Source organism: Pipistrellus kuhlii, unplaced genomic scaffold, assembly GCF_014108245.1.
Source record: "Pipistrellus kuhlii isolate mPipKuh1 unplaced genomic scaffold, mPipKuh1.p scaffold_m20_p_55, whole genome shotgun sequence".
NCBI lineage: Eukaryota > Metazoa > Chordata > Mammalia > Chiroptera > Vespertilionidae > Pipistrellus > Pipistrellus kuhlii.
The window spans coordinates 687,322-703,855 of NW_023425557.1; the positions used below are offsets into that span (position 1 = coordinate 687,322).

The 16,534-nt window shown below is 47.4% G+C and overlaps 1 protein-coding gene across 1 annotated transcript in view; it reads right to left on the reverse strand.

Moving 5' to 3' along the window:
- ARHGAP35 (Rho GTPase activating protein 35) overlaps positions 1 to 15,663 on the reverse strand; it is a 126,066-nt gene extending 110,403 nt beyond the window's left edge. The window contains exon 1 of the mRNA XM_036416319.2: positions 15,395 to 15,663. The gene's annotated coding sequence lies outside the window, so the exon portion shown is untranslated. The remainder of the gene's footprint in view (positions 1 to 15,394) is intronic.
- Between the last annotated feature and the right edge of the window lie 871 nt (positions 15,664 to 16,534).

Consider the following 16,534-nt stretch of genomic DNA (forward strand, 5'->3'; position numbering starts at 1 on the left):
GTTTAGCTAAGGACCATATAGGATTTAGGATATCAGTATTCAATTTTTTCCAATATCTGCCATATCTATCCAACTAGATTATTCTATCCATTCAGGCATTAATAGGCACCCATGCCAAATCTGGCAGCTTATTAGGCAAAGTAGAAAACAAAAAAACAACAAATCCCATTCCAAAAAGTAGAAGAGATAGAAAAAGAAAAATCTCTCTTATTGCACATAAAGTGTAGAGATGCACTTCCAGGAATCTCTCCTACAGGTATAACCTCACCTGTCCAAAATGACACATACTCAAGATTGCCTTACTGCGCTGCTTGCAAAAGCAAAGAACTGGGAACAAATCAAGTGCCCATCAATAGGAGCCTGGCTAATCACGGCGTATCTGTATGATGGCACACCGAGAGGCTGCAAAAAAGGATGATGAAGCTTCCTTTGTGCTATCACGGAATGATCTGATCTCTCAGAACATTCAGTGGAAAAAGGGGAAGGCACAGAACAGTAATTACAGTATATACTGTTCCATAAAGGGGTGGGGAGGCCATGCGTATTTATATTTGCGGGTTTGTGTGTGCACAAAGTACGCTGGGAGGAAAAGTATCTCTGGTGAAACACTGAGGCGGGCGACTGGGGCTGGGGGCCAGGGTTAGGGGCTGGCACGGTGTTTTGTGGCTGCTGATACAGAATCCTATTGCTACACAAAAACCAGCATTAAGCATAGCATCCCAACCAAGTGCTAACGGAACAGAGCGGAGGGCAGTCCAGGAAGAAAGGTCTGAGCACAGGAGACACTGAGATGTTGAAGGATGAGTAGGAAATTGACCCATCTGACAGGGTTGGTGAGGGCCCTCTTGAGAGGAAGCCGCTTCAGCAAAAACTTAGAGGCAGAGAAAAGAGCACAGCATGTTCCAGAGACCAGTAAGTACAGGCTGAGAAGGTAGGACCGGCCAAGCTGTTAAGGATTCTATAGCTACACTTTATCTGTGGGCAACAGAAAATAAGAGATTTTCAAGCAGAGGATATAAAGTCAGGTTTTGTTTGTTTTGTTACTCCTCACCTGAGGAGTATTTTTTCCATTGCTTTTCAGAAAGTAGAAGGGAGGAAGGGAAGGAGAGGAGGAGGGAGGGAGAGAAAGAGGTGGGGGGAGGGGCGAGAAGGATGGGGAGAGAAACATCAATGTGAGAGAGACACCTCGACTGGTTTCTTCCTGCATTCACCTAGACCAGGGTCACGAGTGAACCCGCAACCAAGGTACATACAACTGTTTGGTACACATGCTCTAACCATTGAACACACCAGCCAGGGCCAACATCAGGCTTTTGTTCAGTGACTTGTGGAGAGAAAACAAGGAGAGGACAGGATGAAGAGGCCACCTCATAAGAGACTTCTGCAATCAAGCATAATATCCTACCTACCTTCTTGGAATTCCCAGCAGTGGGTGGCAGGGAATTTCACTGACCTGGCACCCAATGAGTACTTCATTTCCCAGTTGAGAATAACAATCCCTATCAACTGAGCATTCAAATTGTGGCCATGTGTCATGGTGAGAGAAAAAGTAACTGAGGCCACAGTCCTAACATTATGAATACCAAACAGATCCCAACAATGCCGTTTGGATGTGAGACACTTACTGATCAAACCCTGGAAGTGACTGCTACCTGGGGCAAGTTCCAGGACAGCAGATCAATAGCGGGAGCTGCTCTACTGACTCAGACTCCGCCTGCCGCTGCCTCTGTGGCACTCGATCCTGCTGGCTTACCTACAGTTTAACAAGCAAATCGTTCTCTTTCGTTCTCCCAGAAAACTGAACTGCTCTCCAGCCTCACAGTTTCCCACTCATTCTTGGCACCTAGTTCTTTAAAAAATCTGGAATTGCAACACAAAGAGCCCTGTGACAGGCAGAGTAGGTATTTGGGCTTATTTATAGACAAGAATTCAAATTACAATAAATGACTTGTCCAAGGTCCCAAAGATGTGAAAAGCAAAATGAATATTAACAGCAAAAAGGGTATTTTTACATCGCTTGAGGAATTCCAAGAATCTAAGGCCTGCAAGACTCCAGAGACTTAATTTTCTCCTGGTTTCACAAAAAAATCCCTACCTTTATTTCAACTACCATTGTGCTCCTATTGACATGTTCTAGAATAAATGTGACAGGTTCAGAGAATAAATGTGGGAACAAAACAAAAAAGTCCTGTGGAGCTTCCAAAGTTATTTCACAATTTCTTCCTCATTCTGAATGTAAACCCCCTCACTCTGCACTTGAATATCAGGTCTGCTGGTACTCTCCCTCATGAAAGAAATTACTAGTAAATAAACGGATATTTGTGTATGCAAATATCTTCTTAAATAACAATAAAAATAAGGTAAAATTTTAAATCTCCAAGTTTTTTCTTATTCAAGATAAAACATGACCTTGAACCACTTTCTTAAAAGGTTCTTTCTCATAAGATGAAATCTATCATCCTAGTCAACGCATTCTTTTTTTAAAATATATTTTATTGATTTTTATTATTTGATTATTAAAGAGGAAGGGAGAGAGTTAGAAACACCGATGAGAGAGAAACATCGATCAGCACACCTCCCACTGGGGATGTGCCCGCAGCCAAGGTACATGCCCCTGACCAGAATCGAACCTGGGACCTTTCAGTCCGCAGGCCGACGCTCTATCCACTGAGCCAAACCGGCTTCGGCCTAGTCAAAGCATTCTTGAGTTGAAATCTTTAGTCACACTAATTCTTTAAGATAGGATCAGGAGGAAAAATCAGGCCACTGGTCTTCTAAATGTTTTACTTTCTGGTACAGAAACAGGGTGTTCCTTGTGTTACCTGTAAGGAAAGAAGTGCTTTTGTTTTACAAATGGTGTATAAAGCCTCTGAGAGCAGGAGGCGTGTTTGGTATAACTGGTACTCTGAACAGTACACACACCCAAACGCTGGTTGAATGGGGAGGAAAAGGAAAACATATTTATCCTCTGAAGCTACAAAGAACTAGTTTATGCCCTCTTCTGCTTCTTAGCCCTTAATTATTTAAATATTTAAATAAAATTAAACCTATTAAATAAATAGAATTATTTATGCCAAAACAGGTTTGGCTCAGTGGATAGAGCATCAGGTTTGATTCCGGTCAAGGCACATCCCCAGTGTGGGGTGTGCAGGAGGCAGATGATGGGTGTTTCTCTCTCGCTGATGTTTCTAACTTTTTCTCTCTCTCTCCCTTCCTCTCTGTAAAAAATCAATAAAGAAAAATATAAATAAATAGAATTATTTAATCTCATTTATTTAAAGACTCTTGGCCCATAAAAAGGAAGATATAACTGATTTCATGGCCATTTTTTCTTTTCACCAAGAAAAGGAAAAAATAATAAACTAATAGCTCCTTTCTCTTAAAATAAATATGGTGGGGGAAGCGTTACCTTTCAGAAAAGAGAACTTGGGGTTTAGCTACAGGTATTAAACATGAAGCAGACTTTCGTTCTCCTCAGCACACCGGGGAAGGTGACAGAGAGCAGGGGCTCCCGGCAAAGGCTCTGAACTAGACGCCTCAGGGACCTCCCAGCCCCAGGGACCTACCAGCCTCAGGACCTCCTAGCCGAATGGCCTCAGGCAAGTCCCTCCAAGCCTCAGTTCCCTGGCAGGAAGTGGAATACCACCCACCTCAGAGGATTAGTGTTAGGAGGATATGAGGGAACACTCGGTAGTCTCCTGGTACACAATAAGCATATTTTTGTTATTAACTGATTCATATTGCTAGTAATTAACTCAATATTGTTCCAAGAAAGGCTAATTGCCTCACCTTCAATGGCACTAGAGTCCAAAAGATCTCACTATTATTAATTTCTTGCTTTTCAGCTCAATTTTTCCTTCATGTGTTTATAAGAAAAACCAAATATAATACAATTACAGTGTGTAATAATAAAATCATTGTAGAAAACTCAGAAAAAAATTTATTCACTCAAAATTCAACAGCACAGAAATCAATACTAACAGCACTTTGGCATATTTTTCCCACTTTTTCCCACTTATATTTTAAAATTACTGAAATCTTACTATTTATAGTTCTATATCTGCTTTTTTCTCATACTTAAATTTTATTTTTTTATGCACATTTCCATGTCAAGAATTTCCTAAAACAATCTATTTGAATGACTTCATACTTTTCCACAAAGCAACCATTCCCTTAGGGCAGTCATTTCAACCTTTTTCATCTCATAGCACACACAAGCTACTTACTAAAATTCTGTGGCACACTAAGGTGTTTTTTTTGCCGATCTGTCAAAAAAAAAAAAAAAAAAAAAAAGTGTAACTGATTCATTCACACCAGACAGCTATTGTTGTGTTGGCTGTTGTCTTTTTTTAATTTGACAATATAAAGGGAAAGAGATCAGTGAGGTATTGCACATTTTAAAAATTCTTTGGCACACCAGCTGAAAATCACTGTCCTGAAGATAAAACATTTAGATTGTTTCTTTTACTTTTTTATACACATCACTATAGTTAACATCTCTGTATACAATCCTTATAATCATCTCTATTTCTTGCTCCATACAGATCCCTGTAAGTAGGTCAAGGATTGTATGTCTCTTAAAACATTACCAAACTGCTTTTCAAAAAGTCCAGTTTACCTATCAAGATAACATCAGCAGAGACCGAAAAGTCTGGAAGTACAACACAGATAGGGAAGATCTGTTATCAAAAGAATGCCTTCCTATCCTTGTGGTCATTTGTACCAGATAGGTATTTTCCCATTCTTTATCAGATATGTGACCTTGAACAAACTTGGAAAAGTTATAAATACCATTTTACACACTCTTATTTGTGCCTTTCAAATAGAGACTCCCAAATAATTTCCAACTTAAGAATTGTGTGGAAAAAGTAAATTATGCACCATCATATAAAAGAGGGATTTGTACAATATGTAGAAAATTCAGAAATGTACACTTAAGATTTATGTGTTTTTCTACACATAAGTAGTACTTTAATTTTTAAAAAATGGCCTTAGCCAGTTTTGGTCAGTGGATAGAGTGTTGGCCTGCAGACTGAAGTGCCTGGGTTCGATTCCGGTCAAGGCACACACCTCGCTTGTATGCAGACTCCTCCGTGGCCCCGGCACTGGTCAGGGGCATTGCAGGAGGCAACAATTGATGCTTCTCTCACATTGATGTTTCTGTCTCTCCCCCTCCCACCAAAGGGCCTTGGGTTCGCTTTCTGGTCAAGAGCATGTACCTGGGTTGCAGGTTCAATCCTTGGTCCAATTGGGGGTAGGGATGCACTTGCAAGAAGCAATAAATCGATGTGTCGCTCTCTCCGTTGTTGTTTCTCTCTCTCTCTCCCCCTCCCTTCCACTCTCTCTAAAAATCAATAGAAAAAATATCAATAACAACAAAAACTAAAAAGAAAAAAATGTTAAAAGGGGATCTGTACACCAGAAAATATATGTATTCCTTGGATACACACACAAAACATCAAATCACAATTGCTTTAGCTAATTTGCCATTTTTAAGCTTTTGTGATTGTATTAATTCTGGGCATATGCCAATTCTGAGACCCACTCCCAAATCAGTCAGGGGCCCTTTCCCCTTTTCCCTCATCAAAGGTTTTATCTAGATTCCTCAACTGACTGACCAATTAGCAGGCATCTTCAAACTACGGCCCCGGGCCACATGCAGCCCGCAGGAGTCTGATCCGGCCCGCCAGGTTTTTTGGGCAGTGAGCGTAGCCGAGGTGTTACAGTAGGAATTAGTAGTTCATATAGTCTGGCCCTCCAGCTGAGGGACCGTGATCTGGCCCCCACTTTAAAAAGTTTGAGGACCCCTGAATTAGAGGGAGGTATTGCCTATAGGCCTGCAACATTTTAAAAAGTAGCCCTGGCTGGTTTGGCTCAATGGATAGAGCATCTGCCTGCAGACTGAAAGGTCCCAGGTTCAATTCTGGTCAAGGGCACATGCCTGGGTTGCAGGCTCAATCCCCAGTAGGGGGCGTGCAGGAGGCAGCCGGTCAATGATTATTTCTCATCAATGTTTCTATCTCTCCCTCACCCTTCCTTTCTGAAATCTATAAAAAATAAAAAAAATAAAAAGTATTCAATGATTTGGTATAAAAAAAATAGCATCTATAAAAATAAAAATATAAAACGGGGGGAAAAACAGCATCCACCAGCCTTGCATCCACATAGTTAATAAATATTTTTGAAAAATAAAGACCTGGTGCTGTTTTTACGGCCATGCATTCAGGTACCCAATTCCCAGCCAAACATCCCCTTAAAGTGAAAGCCACTCTGGCTAAAGATGCAGATTTCAAGAATCTAATAATCTTGTATTAATGCAGTGCTGGCTTTCCTCTGTACACAATCAATTTGTTACTGAACAAAGAATCCTTTATAATTGCCTGTGGCAATTAAAGATAATCATTTTTCCTTTGTCTTATTCCTAAGTAGTGCAGGCTGCAATAGTTTTGACCTTTTTTGAAACAGAGATGGGGAGAAATATAATTTTTTACACTTCAGGAGGCTATCAGCTGAAACTGACCAACATCCCACCAACATTATTTAGTAACTTTTGAGTTGCAGTTAAAAAAAAAAAAAAAAAAAAGAAAGAAAGAAAAAAAGAAGAAAAAAAAAGATTATAGTGAGCTCCACACAAATAAGTCAAGGGGCAAAGTTTATTTTTATCTATACAGTTCTAGTTGCCTAGAGTTTTCTTAAAAGAAAAAAATCTCTCAGTCCAGAGCTACACAGGTGCTTTCCTACTTGCCAAAGAAAATATAAATTTAAAAGTCATTCCAGGACCAAACATTTCTATCTTCTTTCTGTTAGATAAGTTGACTTATGTAGTTTTGTTATACATGGGTTTGAATCCGGGTCAGAAGTAAAATGCTTAACTTTTAAAATATGCTGGCTTGAAAGACAAGCTGATACTTGTGGCTACAGATTCTTTTCAAAATATTATGACATAGAACCTACGTGTGCTTAGTTTTCTGAATATGAAAATCTTTATTACTATGGGAACCAGAAATTAATCATATTGGCTTACACACATTTACTTCCCTCACCCCACCCTGTCCACATTGGTATATATAAAAGCCTAAGCGACCATTATGACCGAATGACTGGTCATAGGACACGCACTGACCACCAGGGGGCAGGTGCTCAATGCAGGAGCTGCCACTGGTGGTCAGTGCGCTCCCACAGCCAACCTCCCACAGTCCCTCCCCCGGCCAGCCAGCCCCAATTGGGGCTGGGCAAGATGGCCCGATAGGGGCTGGCCAGGCCAAGGGACCCCATCAGTGCACAAATCCGTGCACTGGGACTCTAGTATTATATATAGTTAATTGTTTATAACTGACTTAAACTCCTCAAGGGGATGAATTACAGTTTCTTATATCCCAGAGAAAAGGCAGTCTAATATAATAAAATAGGCACAAATTTTGGAATCAGATAGACATCGATTCATAACACAGCTCTACCACCGAGCTGTGTAATCCTGGACGAGACACTTAGGATGTATGTGTGTACATATGTATGAAGATTAAATACTGACCAGGAAGCCTTGCCCTCTAAGAATTTAAAGTCTAAAAATAACCTTATACCCTGTTTCCCTGAAAATAAGACAGTGTCTTATATTAATTTTTTCTTCCAAAGTTGCGCTAGGTCTTATTTTCGGAGGATGTCTTATTTTCGGGGGAACACGGTAGTTAGTATACAGATCTCCCCCCATCAAAAGAAAAAAGGCTTTGACACCTGTTTGAATTCAATCACTATTATGCACTGGGGTCTACTATATCCAAGGTATTTTGCTAGGTGTGATGGAAAATGAAAGATATATAGAGGGTCTGCTTCCTCAAAAAGAAAGAAGACATTTGAATATTATTAGCTATAAACCAAGGTGAAAAGGGACCCAACCAGTATAATCCCTTCAGGGGTAGGGAACCTTTTTTCTGACAACGGCCATTTGAGTATTTATATCATTCACGGGCCACACAAAATTATCAATATAAAAATTAACCTGCTAGCCAGACTGGCGTGGCTCAGTGGTTGATCATCAGCATATGAACCAGGAAGTCCTAGTTGATTCCTGGTCAGGGACAAGCCCAGTGGGGGACAGGCTGGGGGCAACCCATCAATGATTCTCTCTCATCATTCATGTTTCTCTCTCTCCCAATCCCTTCCTCTATCAATAAAAAAACACACACACATATTTTTAAAAAATAAGCCTGCTACATTTGGTTACACATTTAATTAACTCACCCCTAATGCCTTGGCAGAGCCAGACCAATTGATTTTGAGGGCCTTATACAATATAGTCCACAGCCAGATGTTCCCCACCTGTTTTAAATGAAGTAACTGCAGCCCAAAGGAATGAAAATCACACAGCCAGTAAGGACAGTCAGGGTTTCTTCATTATCAATTCAACATTCTTTGCACCATAGAAAGCTCTGCCCTAGCCAATTTGGCTCAGTGGGTAGAGCATCAGCCTACGGACTGAAGGGTCCCAGGTTCTATTCCAGCCAAGGGCACATGCTCAGGTTGTGCGCTCAATCCCCAAGGAGGAGGTATGCAGGAGGCAGCCAATCAAATGATTCTCTCTCATCATTGATGCTTCTATCTCTCTCTCTGAAATCAGTAAAAAAAAAAAATTTCAAAATAGTTACAATTCTATTACCAAGTACAAATATTACTATAGTGACCAGCAAACAGACATTTTCCAAATAAGAATGCAGAGACTCTAAGAAAGCAAAAAGACATGAAATACCTGCAGATGTATAATTCAACAGTCACAACTGTTGGAAATTTCATAAAATGAAAATGCTCATTTAGATAAAGGAAGATGAAGGAGATAGGCGCTGGCTGTTTTCAACTAAAATAAGTGTTACTTTCTTGTAATGAGGCTTCATGGTGAAAGTACCTGGCTCTCAGCTAATCTACCAACTTTTTAACATCAGAGAAGCAAATAAATGAAAACGTTTTCAAGAATTCTTCATAGATGAAGCCTAATAAAGCACTATATCAAAATTTAAATAGAAATAAACTTTCAGCCGGGACCGGTATGGCTCAATGGATGGAGCCTCGGCTTGGGGACTGGAGGGTCCAGGGTTCGATTCCGGTCAAGGGCATGTACCTTGGTTGCGGGCGTGTCCCCAGTGGGGGATGTGCAGGAGGCAGCTGATCGATAACTCTCTCTCATCGATGTTTCTAGCTCTCTCTCTCTCTCCCTTCCTCTCTGTACAGAATCAATAGAATATATTTTTTAAAAAAAAGAAAAGAAACTTTCAGGTGGGATGAGGGCATGCTAAGGTGAGTAGGGGAGGCTGGGGGAAAGTCAATTGGGAGAAAAAAAGGAGATACATGTACTACTATGTGTAATTCTTTAAACAAAAAAATAAACTTTCAGGAAGATGAACACGAATGATTTGTTTGCATTTCTTAATGACAGCAATTCAAGGGCTATTCAGACCATTGCTATTTGAGAGCCTAGGTTAACAATGACTCAGCTTGAAAACTTCCATATTGTTTTTTGAAGAGGTATATGGTTTTAGTTATGTAGGTATAGTTAATGCAATCTGGATGCCCCCTTTACCCCTGAATTAGAAACTAATTTTCTTGGGAATGGAAGAAAGAGAGGCGATGTTTCTCTTACATTTGAAAATGTATACAACAAAGGTAATCCCGTTCACTTTACTGCATCCCCAGGAGAGGGCCCCTGCCCCAATTCTGGGTCACAGAGTACAATTTGGGAGAGGTAGGTAGAGTACACCAGAAGTCCAGTCCCAGCTCTGATTTGGTACGTGAAACGGAACAATAAGAATCTACAATCAGCCGAAACCGGTTTGGCTCAGTGGATAGAGCATCGGACTGTGGACTGAAAGGTCCCGGGTTCGATTCCGGTCAAGGGCATGTACCTTGGTTGCGGGCACATCCCCAGTAGGAGGTGTGCAGGAGAGGAGGCAGCTGATCGATGATTCTCTCTCATCGATGTTTCTAACTCTCTCTCCCTCTCCTTTCCTCTCTGTAAAAAAAAAAAAAAAAAAAAAAATCATCTACAATCAACTCTACAGAAGAGAGTACTTCAGACTAGGAAATGTGAAGTCCAAAGAGGTGAAGTGATTTGCCCAACATTCTAACTAACTGGGTTAATTAAGCCCAGACCGGAAGGTCTCCCACCAGTATGTCTAATATCTTTCAACTATGACAGGAAGCTGTCCCTGTACTCCTTTTCCAAGCTTTCCATTTCCCCACCTGTAAATTAGGAGGCCAGACCAGGCACTAATTTTCAAGTTTGTTGCTCCAAGCTCAAGAGATTTTTGCTAGTCAACTTCCTCTCCCTTCAAGCAGAGCATCTCCAAAATTATCTATTTTATATAGTGCGGGAAAGGTAATTTAAACAACTGGACTAGATGATCCATGAAATGTCCCACTGACTGGGTAAATTAAGACAGTTCAGACCACCAGGTGGTGAATGACAATACAGCAGATCACAGGAAGGATGGAAAGAGGCCTAACACTCTCAGAACCCACAAACCGAAGACGGAAAGGCAGAGGAGACTAGAGAGGGAAAAACCACTCTCACCTTTTCAATCTCCAACTGTACTGGCCTCATATGTTTTCCCACCACATACAGACCGACTACATAAATACCTATGAAGCTGTGGCTTATTTATTTTTTAGATGTATTTTTATTGGTTTCAGAGAGGAAGGAAGAAGGAGAGAGAGAGAGAGAAACATCAGTGATCAGAGAGAATCATTGCTCGGCTGCCTCCTGCACGCCCCACACTGGGGACTGAGCCCACAACCCGGGTGCGTGCGCCTGGCTGGAATGGAGTCTGGGACCCCTCAGTCTGCAGGCTGACACTGTAGCCACTGAGCCTGACCGGCGAGGGCTGAAGCTGTGGTTTAGTCATCTGTGCAACTATCCCTGCTCCCAGCCTGTTCTTTTGCCAGAAGTCGCCATCAGGCCCATGGATCTACACGTGGACAACTCCTTCCATGTGTCCAGATCAAAAGAAATGACTATCTCCGTCCCTGCCCCCCACCCCTACTGTCTTAAATGTTTCACGCCAAGAAAAGTAGATCATGCCAAGACGTAAGGGAGGGGGGACACCACCAGAAAAAAGGGTTAAAAAAAGAACAGAACTTTGACCAGGCCAGTACTGCAAAGATATTCTAGGCAGGGCAAAAGCCCTCGAAGACATGCCACCAGGTTGCAGTCATCTACCACCCTCTCCTGCTCCACACCCTACCCCCGCCTGGCACATTCACTGTTCCAGAAGGCCAAGGCTACCACCTCGGATTTCTGTAGCACCAATTCCATCCTGAGAGCCAATGTTGATACTGGGTCAGAGCCTCGGCTGCCATCAGAGAAATCTGACAGTCTCTGGAACATCAGTTACCAGCGAGAAAGAAAAATCAGCTCTTTGTTCTTCTGTATCCTCTCTTCCTATTATGTAAACTTGGGCTTGGGCATGCAGAAATTTTCTGTCCTGCCAGTGGTGCTAGAAGCCGGGGACACAAAGCGGTACTGCATACACAGTTGTTTGTATTCTTAATTAGCTGCCATTTCCACATTAAGATTTTTAAAATCTATTTATACCGCCCAGCCGGTGTGGCTCAGCAGTTGAGCAATCAGTTAGAATCAAGAGGTCACAGGTTCAATTCTCAGCCAGGGCACATACCCTGGTTTCCGGCTTGACCCCCAGTGGGGGTGTGCAGGAGGCAGCTGATCGATGATGTTTCTCTCTCATGGAACTTTCTATCTCTCTACCTACCCCTTCTTCTAAAAAAAAAAAAAAAACAAAAAAAAACACAAACACACACACACACACACACACAAAAAAAAACACACACAACTATTTATACCAACATGGGGACCATAAAATTCAGAGAATTAATCATAATTCACAAGGCCAAAATTCAGAAATTAAAAGAAACCAGGGAAAATGAATGAAAATTCTTAAGTCAATAATGGTGAAGATACATGCCATACATAATTAAAATTACCAGCCTCTGCTTGTCAGAAAATTTAAAGTCCAAAGAATTTAGAAGCTAAAGGAGCCATATGGCTCTACTACCCAGCCAGCCCAGCTCATTGTCTTACATACAAATGCCCTAACACGTGATGAGTCAGTCAATGGTCCAATTTTGTAGATGACAGTCAATGTTTATTTCAAATGCGTTCACATAAAACTATTTTTAAATAAGTGCTGAAGTAAATAAAGTTTGATCATAACTCAGTTAAGAAATAGAGTCCTTCCAGTAAATGCTCCTTCACAGCTGGATGGATGCTTTAATATGCAATTGCCCTGGGCCAATTCCTGAGGGGGAAAATCTGGCTCTTGATTTACTTAAGAAGTAAAATAAATAAACCTAGGACATGCAAAAGGTTCCCTCTCCTAAGTTAAGGAAGGAAAATAGTTGGATGGCTTTTCTGTAAAAACCACCTCTTCCTCTGAATGAATCTCCTAAGCCCCACCCCCAACATCAGATCACTCAAGAAAACAGCTCAAGGAAAGGTGGCTCAGCTGCATTTCCCAGGTAAGAACAAAAATCCTAAGGAATCAGCCGGTTTCTGGCACCGCTTTCTCGCTATCAAACCAGGTCCCTCCAAAGGCTTGGGGCAGGTCAGGGCCCACCCATACACCCCAGTGCTGCGGAGAGCCCCTTCCCGCACAATCCGGCATGAATCTGCCAGAGGCATTCACTCCTGTGGGTGGAAGTGCCTGCAATGCCAGAGGGCAGAAATCCGAGTGACACTTGGCACTCTCCTTCAACAAACAACCGCAAAGAGCCTTCCAAACCCGGGCCCTCACAGTTTTCAAGACCAGGAAGTTGAAGCCTTCCTGGGGCAGAGGTAAAAGAAATGAGCCCCCTCCCCCACCCCCACCAAGTTACACTGCAGACCATCAGAGAGGGCTCTGCAGGCCCAGAGCAGTAAATGCTGTGTCCGTAAGCCCCGCTTAGACTGGGGAGAACTGGAGGGCTGGCATTTCCCCAGACGGGGGTAAAACAGAAATATGACTTGTCAGCTGCAGAACAAAACAAAAAGCACACTCCTAAGTTCTCCCGAAGGGTGCTGGCATAGCGGTGGAGGGGGAGAGGGTACAACTGTCTCTCACAATAGCTCAGGGAAGTGGGGGTGGGGGTGAGGGGGAGAGGGAAGACCTGTGAGCAGCTGCACTCTCCTTTTCTAAAGGACACAAAGCAGCTCAGCCCAGGGAACTGAGGGGCTGGGGATCAAAATGGGCGAGGGAAAGAAAATGGGGAGCTGGACAGAGATCCACCCGCTACCACCACTAACCTTGGTAAAGGGGATGGGGGCAGGGGGACACTCCCAGACTCCAGAGAGCAGTGACCAATCAACCAGCGCCCACCTCTTTACCCAGATCTCACCGGATTCCTCGGGATAAAACCCTCAGGATCAGGGAGCAGAAGGAATCTGCAGTCTAAATCAGAGCCTGGAGAGCCCTAAACCCAACCCAGCCCTTCCTCTCCAAAGTGAGACGGAAACCAGAGAGAGGCATGCCTGAGAGGGGGAGCACTCAGGGGCAATGGGCGGGTCAGGGAGGGGAGCTAGGAGAAGCAGTATGATAGCAACTTAATGGGGAGAGGTAAGAGAGGAAAGAAATCAATGAGGAACAAAACTGGGAGGGGTTTCCAAGGGAGGAAGAGAAGAATCCATCCAAAAACTCAGGGGGCTCCAAGAGGGGGTTCTGGGGGTGGGGAGGCAGGCGGTGATGGGAAGAAATGCTTGCAAAGACATCTAATATGGAGCAGAATTCAGGGAAGGAGGACTCAAAAAGGCACGAGGCAGGGCAAAATGGGGAGGACAAACACCAGAACGGGGAGAGAGGAGGTTGAGAGCCGAATCAAAATGGTGGGGGGAGAGGTCAGGTGGTGATGGTAGACCTGAGAAGCAGCAGAGGTGAAGGCAGTTACAGGGAGCCAGGCTGAGAGAGGACGGCTCGGGAAGGGACAGCGGTAGGAAAAGTTGAAATGGGTCCAAAAAAATAGGTGAGCGAGTGGACAGCTCCAATGGGGGGAGGACATTGAAGAGGATGGAGCAGAAGCGAACAAATGGAAGAACAGGTGCAAAAAGGATCTGGGGGCAGGTCTAGGAGAGGAAGAACAGGAAGGGAAGGGGGTGATGGGTCACAGAGAAGTTATCGAGGGTTTAACGAGGCAAAGGGCCCAAATGGAGACGAAGACGAGAGGACGGGGAGCAAAAAAGAGGATGCTGGAAGCCGGTCTACAGGAAAGAAGGGAAGGGGAGACAGGTCAAAGAAAGGGGGAGCAAATGAATGAAATAGCTCACGAGGAGCAAAGAGGAGGTGGGAAGAGAAAAACCTCAGGAATCCCGGGGCAGACCGAGCCCTCAGGGCGGCTCTGGGGGTGCGGGAAGGCTGGGTGGGTTAGAGAGAGGCCGGCAGAGAAGGGCATGGCAGGAACGAGAGCCCTGCAGGGTCAGAGATGGGGAGGAGGCTGCTCAGGGAAGGCAGCGTCAGTCAGGGGGAAAAGCAAGCACATCGGGGGGCACAGCAAGAGCTGGAACCGGGCAAGGGGTAGAGCCGGGAGGCAGAAAGGTCTGGAAGCGGGGAAAGGGTCTGTCTGAATGGCAAAGAGAAGAAAGACCCAGGAGGAGAGGGGGTGCAGACAGCATGAGGGAGCAGGGGGCAGCACGGAGGTGGGGAAGGTCACGGAGCCGGGGGCACCCTGGGGTGCAGCAGGTGCTGAGAGTGGGCAGCAGGGCCCAAGACGGAGGCGACACTGAGTCGGGGGGAGAAGGCCTGAGGCGGCGGTGCTAGGCGAACAGCGTCTCGGAAGGAGCTCCAAGGAGGTGGGCCCGCAGGTAGAGGGACAGCTCCTGGGGATGCAACAGATCCTGCGAGGAGGGGCAGCGCAGGCGGGTCAGAGAGGAGGGCCGCAGGAAGAGGGGACGGAGCGGGATCGGCGGAGAGGCAGAGGGAGGTCAGGAACCCGGGAGTGGGGGCACCCAGAATCCAGGGGCGCAGAAGAGGGGTTCCTGAGGCAGGGATCCCGCGAGCACTGCAGAGCCCAGGAGGGGCCAAGGCGGAAGGGGTGAGGGTGGGGGGGTGCAGAATGGGGAGCAGAGGGGTTGGAGCGTGGGGAGGGGGTGGCGAGGCGGATACCACCGAGGTCCCGGCCGGAGGGCGGAGGCCGGCGGGCGGCCAGGGGCCTGTCTGAGGGGCCGGCGGGCGCCGCGGGCCGGGCCCCGGCACCGAGCGGCGGGGCCGGCGGGGCGCGGGGCGCTGGGGGGCCGCTCCCTCCCCTCCCCCTCCGGCTCCTCCATTGTTCGCGGGCTCCGGGCGCCGCGGCCCCCCGCCTCCCCCGGGACCCCGCAGCGGGGCGGCGCCCGGCCTCGCCGCCGGGGCCCACGAGCTCGCGCACTCACCAAGCGGGGCGCCCTCAGCGCGGCCCCGGCCTCCGGGAGCCCGGCTGTGTCGACGGCGGCCCCGGCGCCATGTTCTGCTGCTCCTCGTCTTAGAGGCGGCTCCGGCGGCGGCGGCGGCGGGGGGCCGGGCGGACCCTCCCTCGCGGACTCCCTCCTCCGCCTCCTCCACCTCCCGCAGCTCCCGCCGCGCCGCGGCTCGCTCCCTCGGGGCCGGGGGGGCGGGGAGGGGAGGGGGAGGGGCGGGAACCAGGGGGAGGGCGGACCGGCCTCGCTCGCTCCTTCCCTCCCTCCCTCCTTCGCAATGGCGGCGGCGGCACCTCTTTCCTGCGGCCGCCGCTCCCTCCCTCTCGCGAGCGCGCGCGCCCCCCCTCGCTACTGCGCGTGCGCGGCGCCGAGACCGTTGCAGGATAACGGCCCCCGGGAGCGCGCCGCGGGGGGCTCAGCCGGCGCGGGGCAGGGTGAGGTGCGGGAGCGCGTGCACCCCCCGAGGGAGGCGGTCACTGCCGCCGCCGCCGCGGCCCGGCGCTGGGAACGGCCGCGGAGGGAGGGCGCAGTGCGCGTGCGCCTCGGGGAGATGCCGCGGCCGCCGCTGCTGCAGGGACTGCGGCGCGAGCCGGGGCGCGAGGCGACCCGCGGCCGGGCGGCGCGGGGCGGGCCAGTGCGCGTGCGCGGCCGGGGCTGCCAGCCGCCGCCGCAGCTGCAGGCGCGAGGCGGAGGGCGTGGCCGGCGGGAGGTGCGCGCCTCAGAGGCAGTCGACGGTCCCCCCGCCCCTCCTCACCCCTCTCCTCCTCGCGCTGGCTCTGGGAGAAAAGCTGGAGGGTGGCTCGGGCCGTCCCGCGTGGGCGGGGGCGATTCGGATCGCGCGGGACCTGGCCAGCCAATGGGAGGCCGGGGGAGGTGGGCTTGCCGCGCGAGCCGCGGCTCCCGGGGTAACCGAGGCGGAGAGAGGGGGAGACGTAACGTGGGGCGGTGAGGAGGGGCCAAGGAGCGGGGGGGTGGGGGGGGCGCGCCCAGCGAAGGAGTTGACTGGGGAGCACGCGGAGGGGTGGGCCCGCCCGCCCCAGCCCAACCGAGCCCTGCCATTGGTCGTCGCTGGAGGAGGGGCGGGGCTAGGGAGCGCGTGCTCGGGGCCCGGCGGTG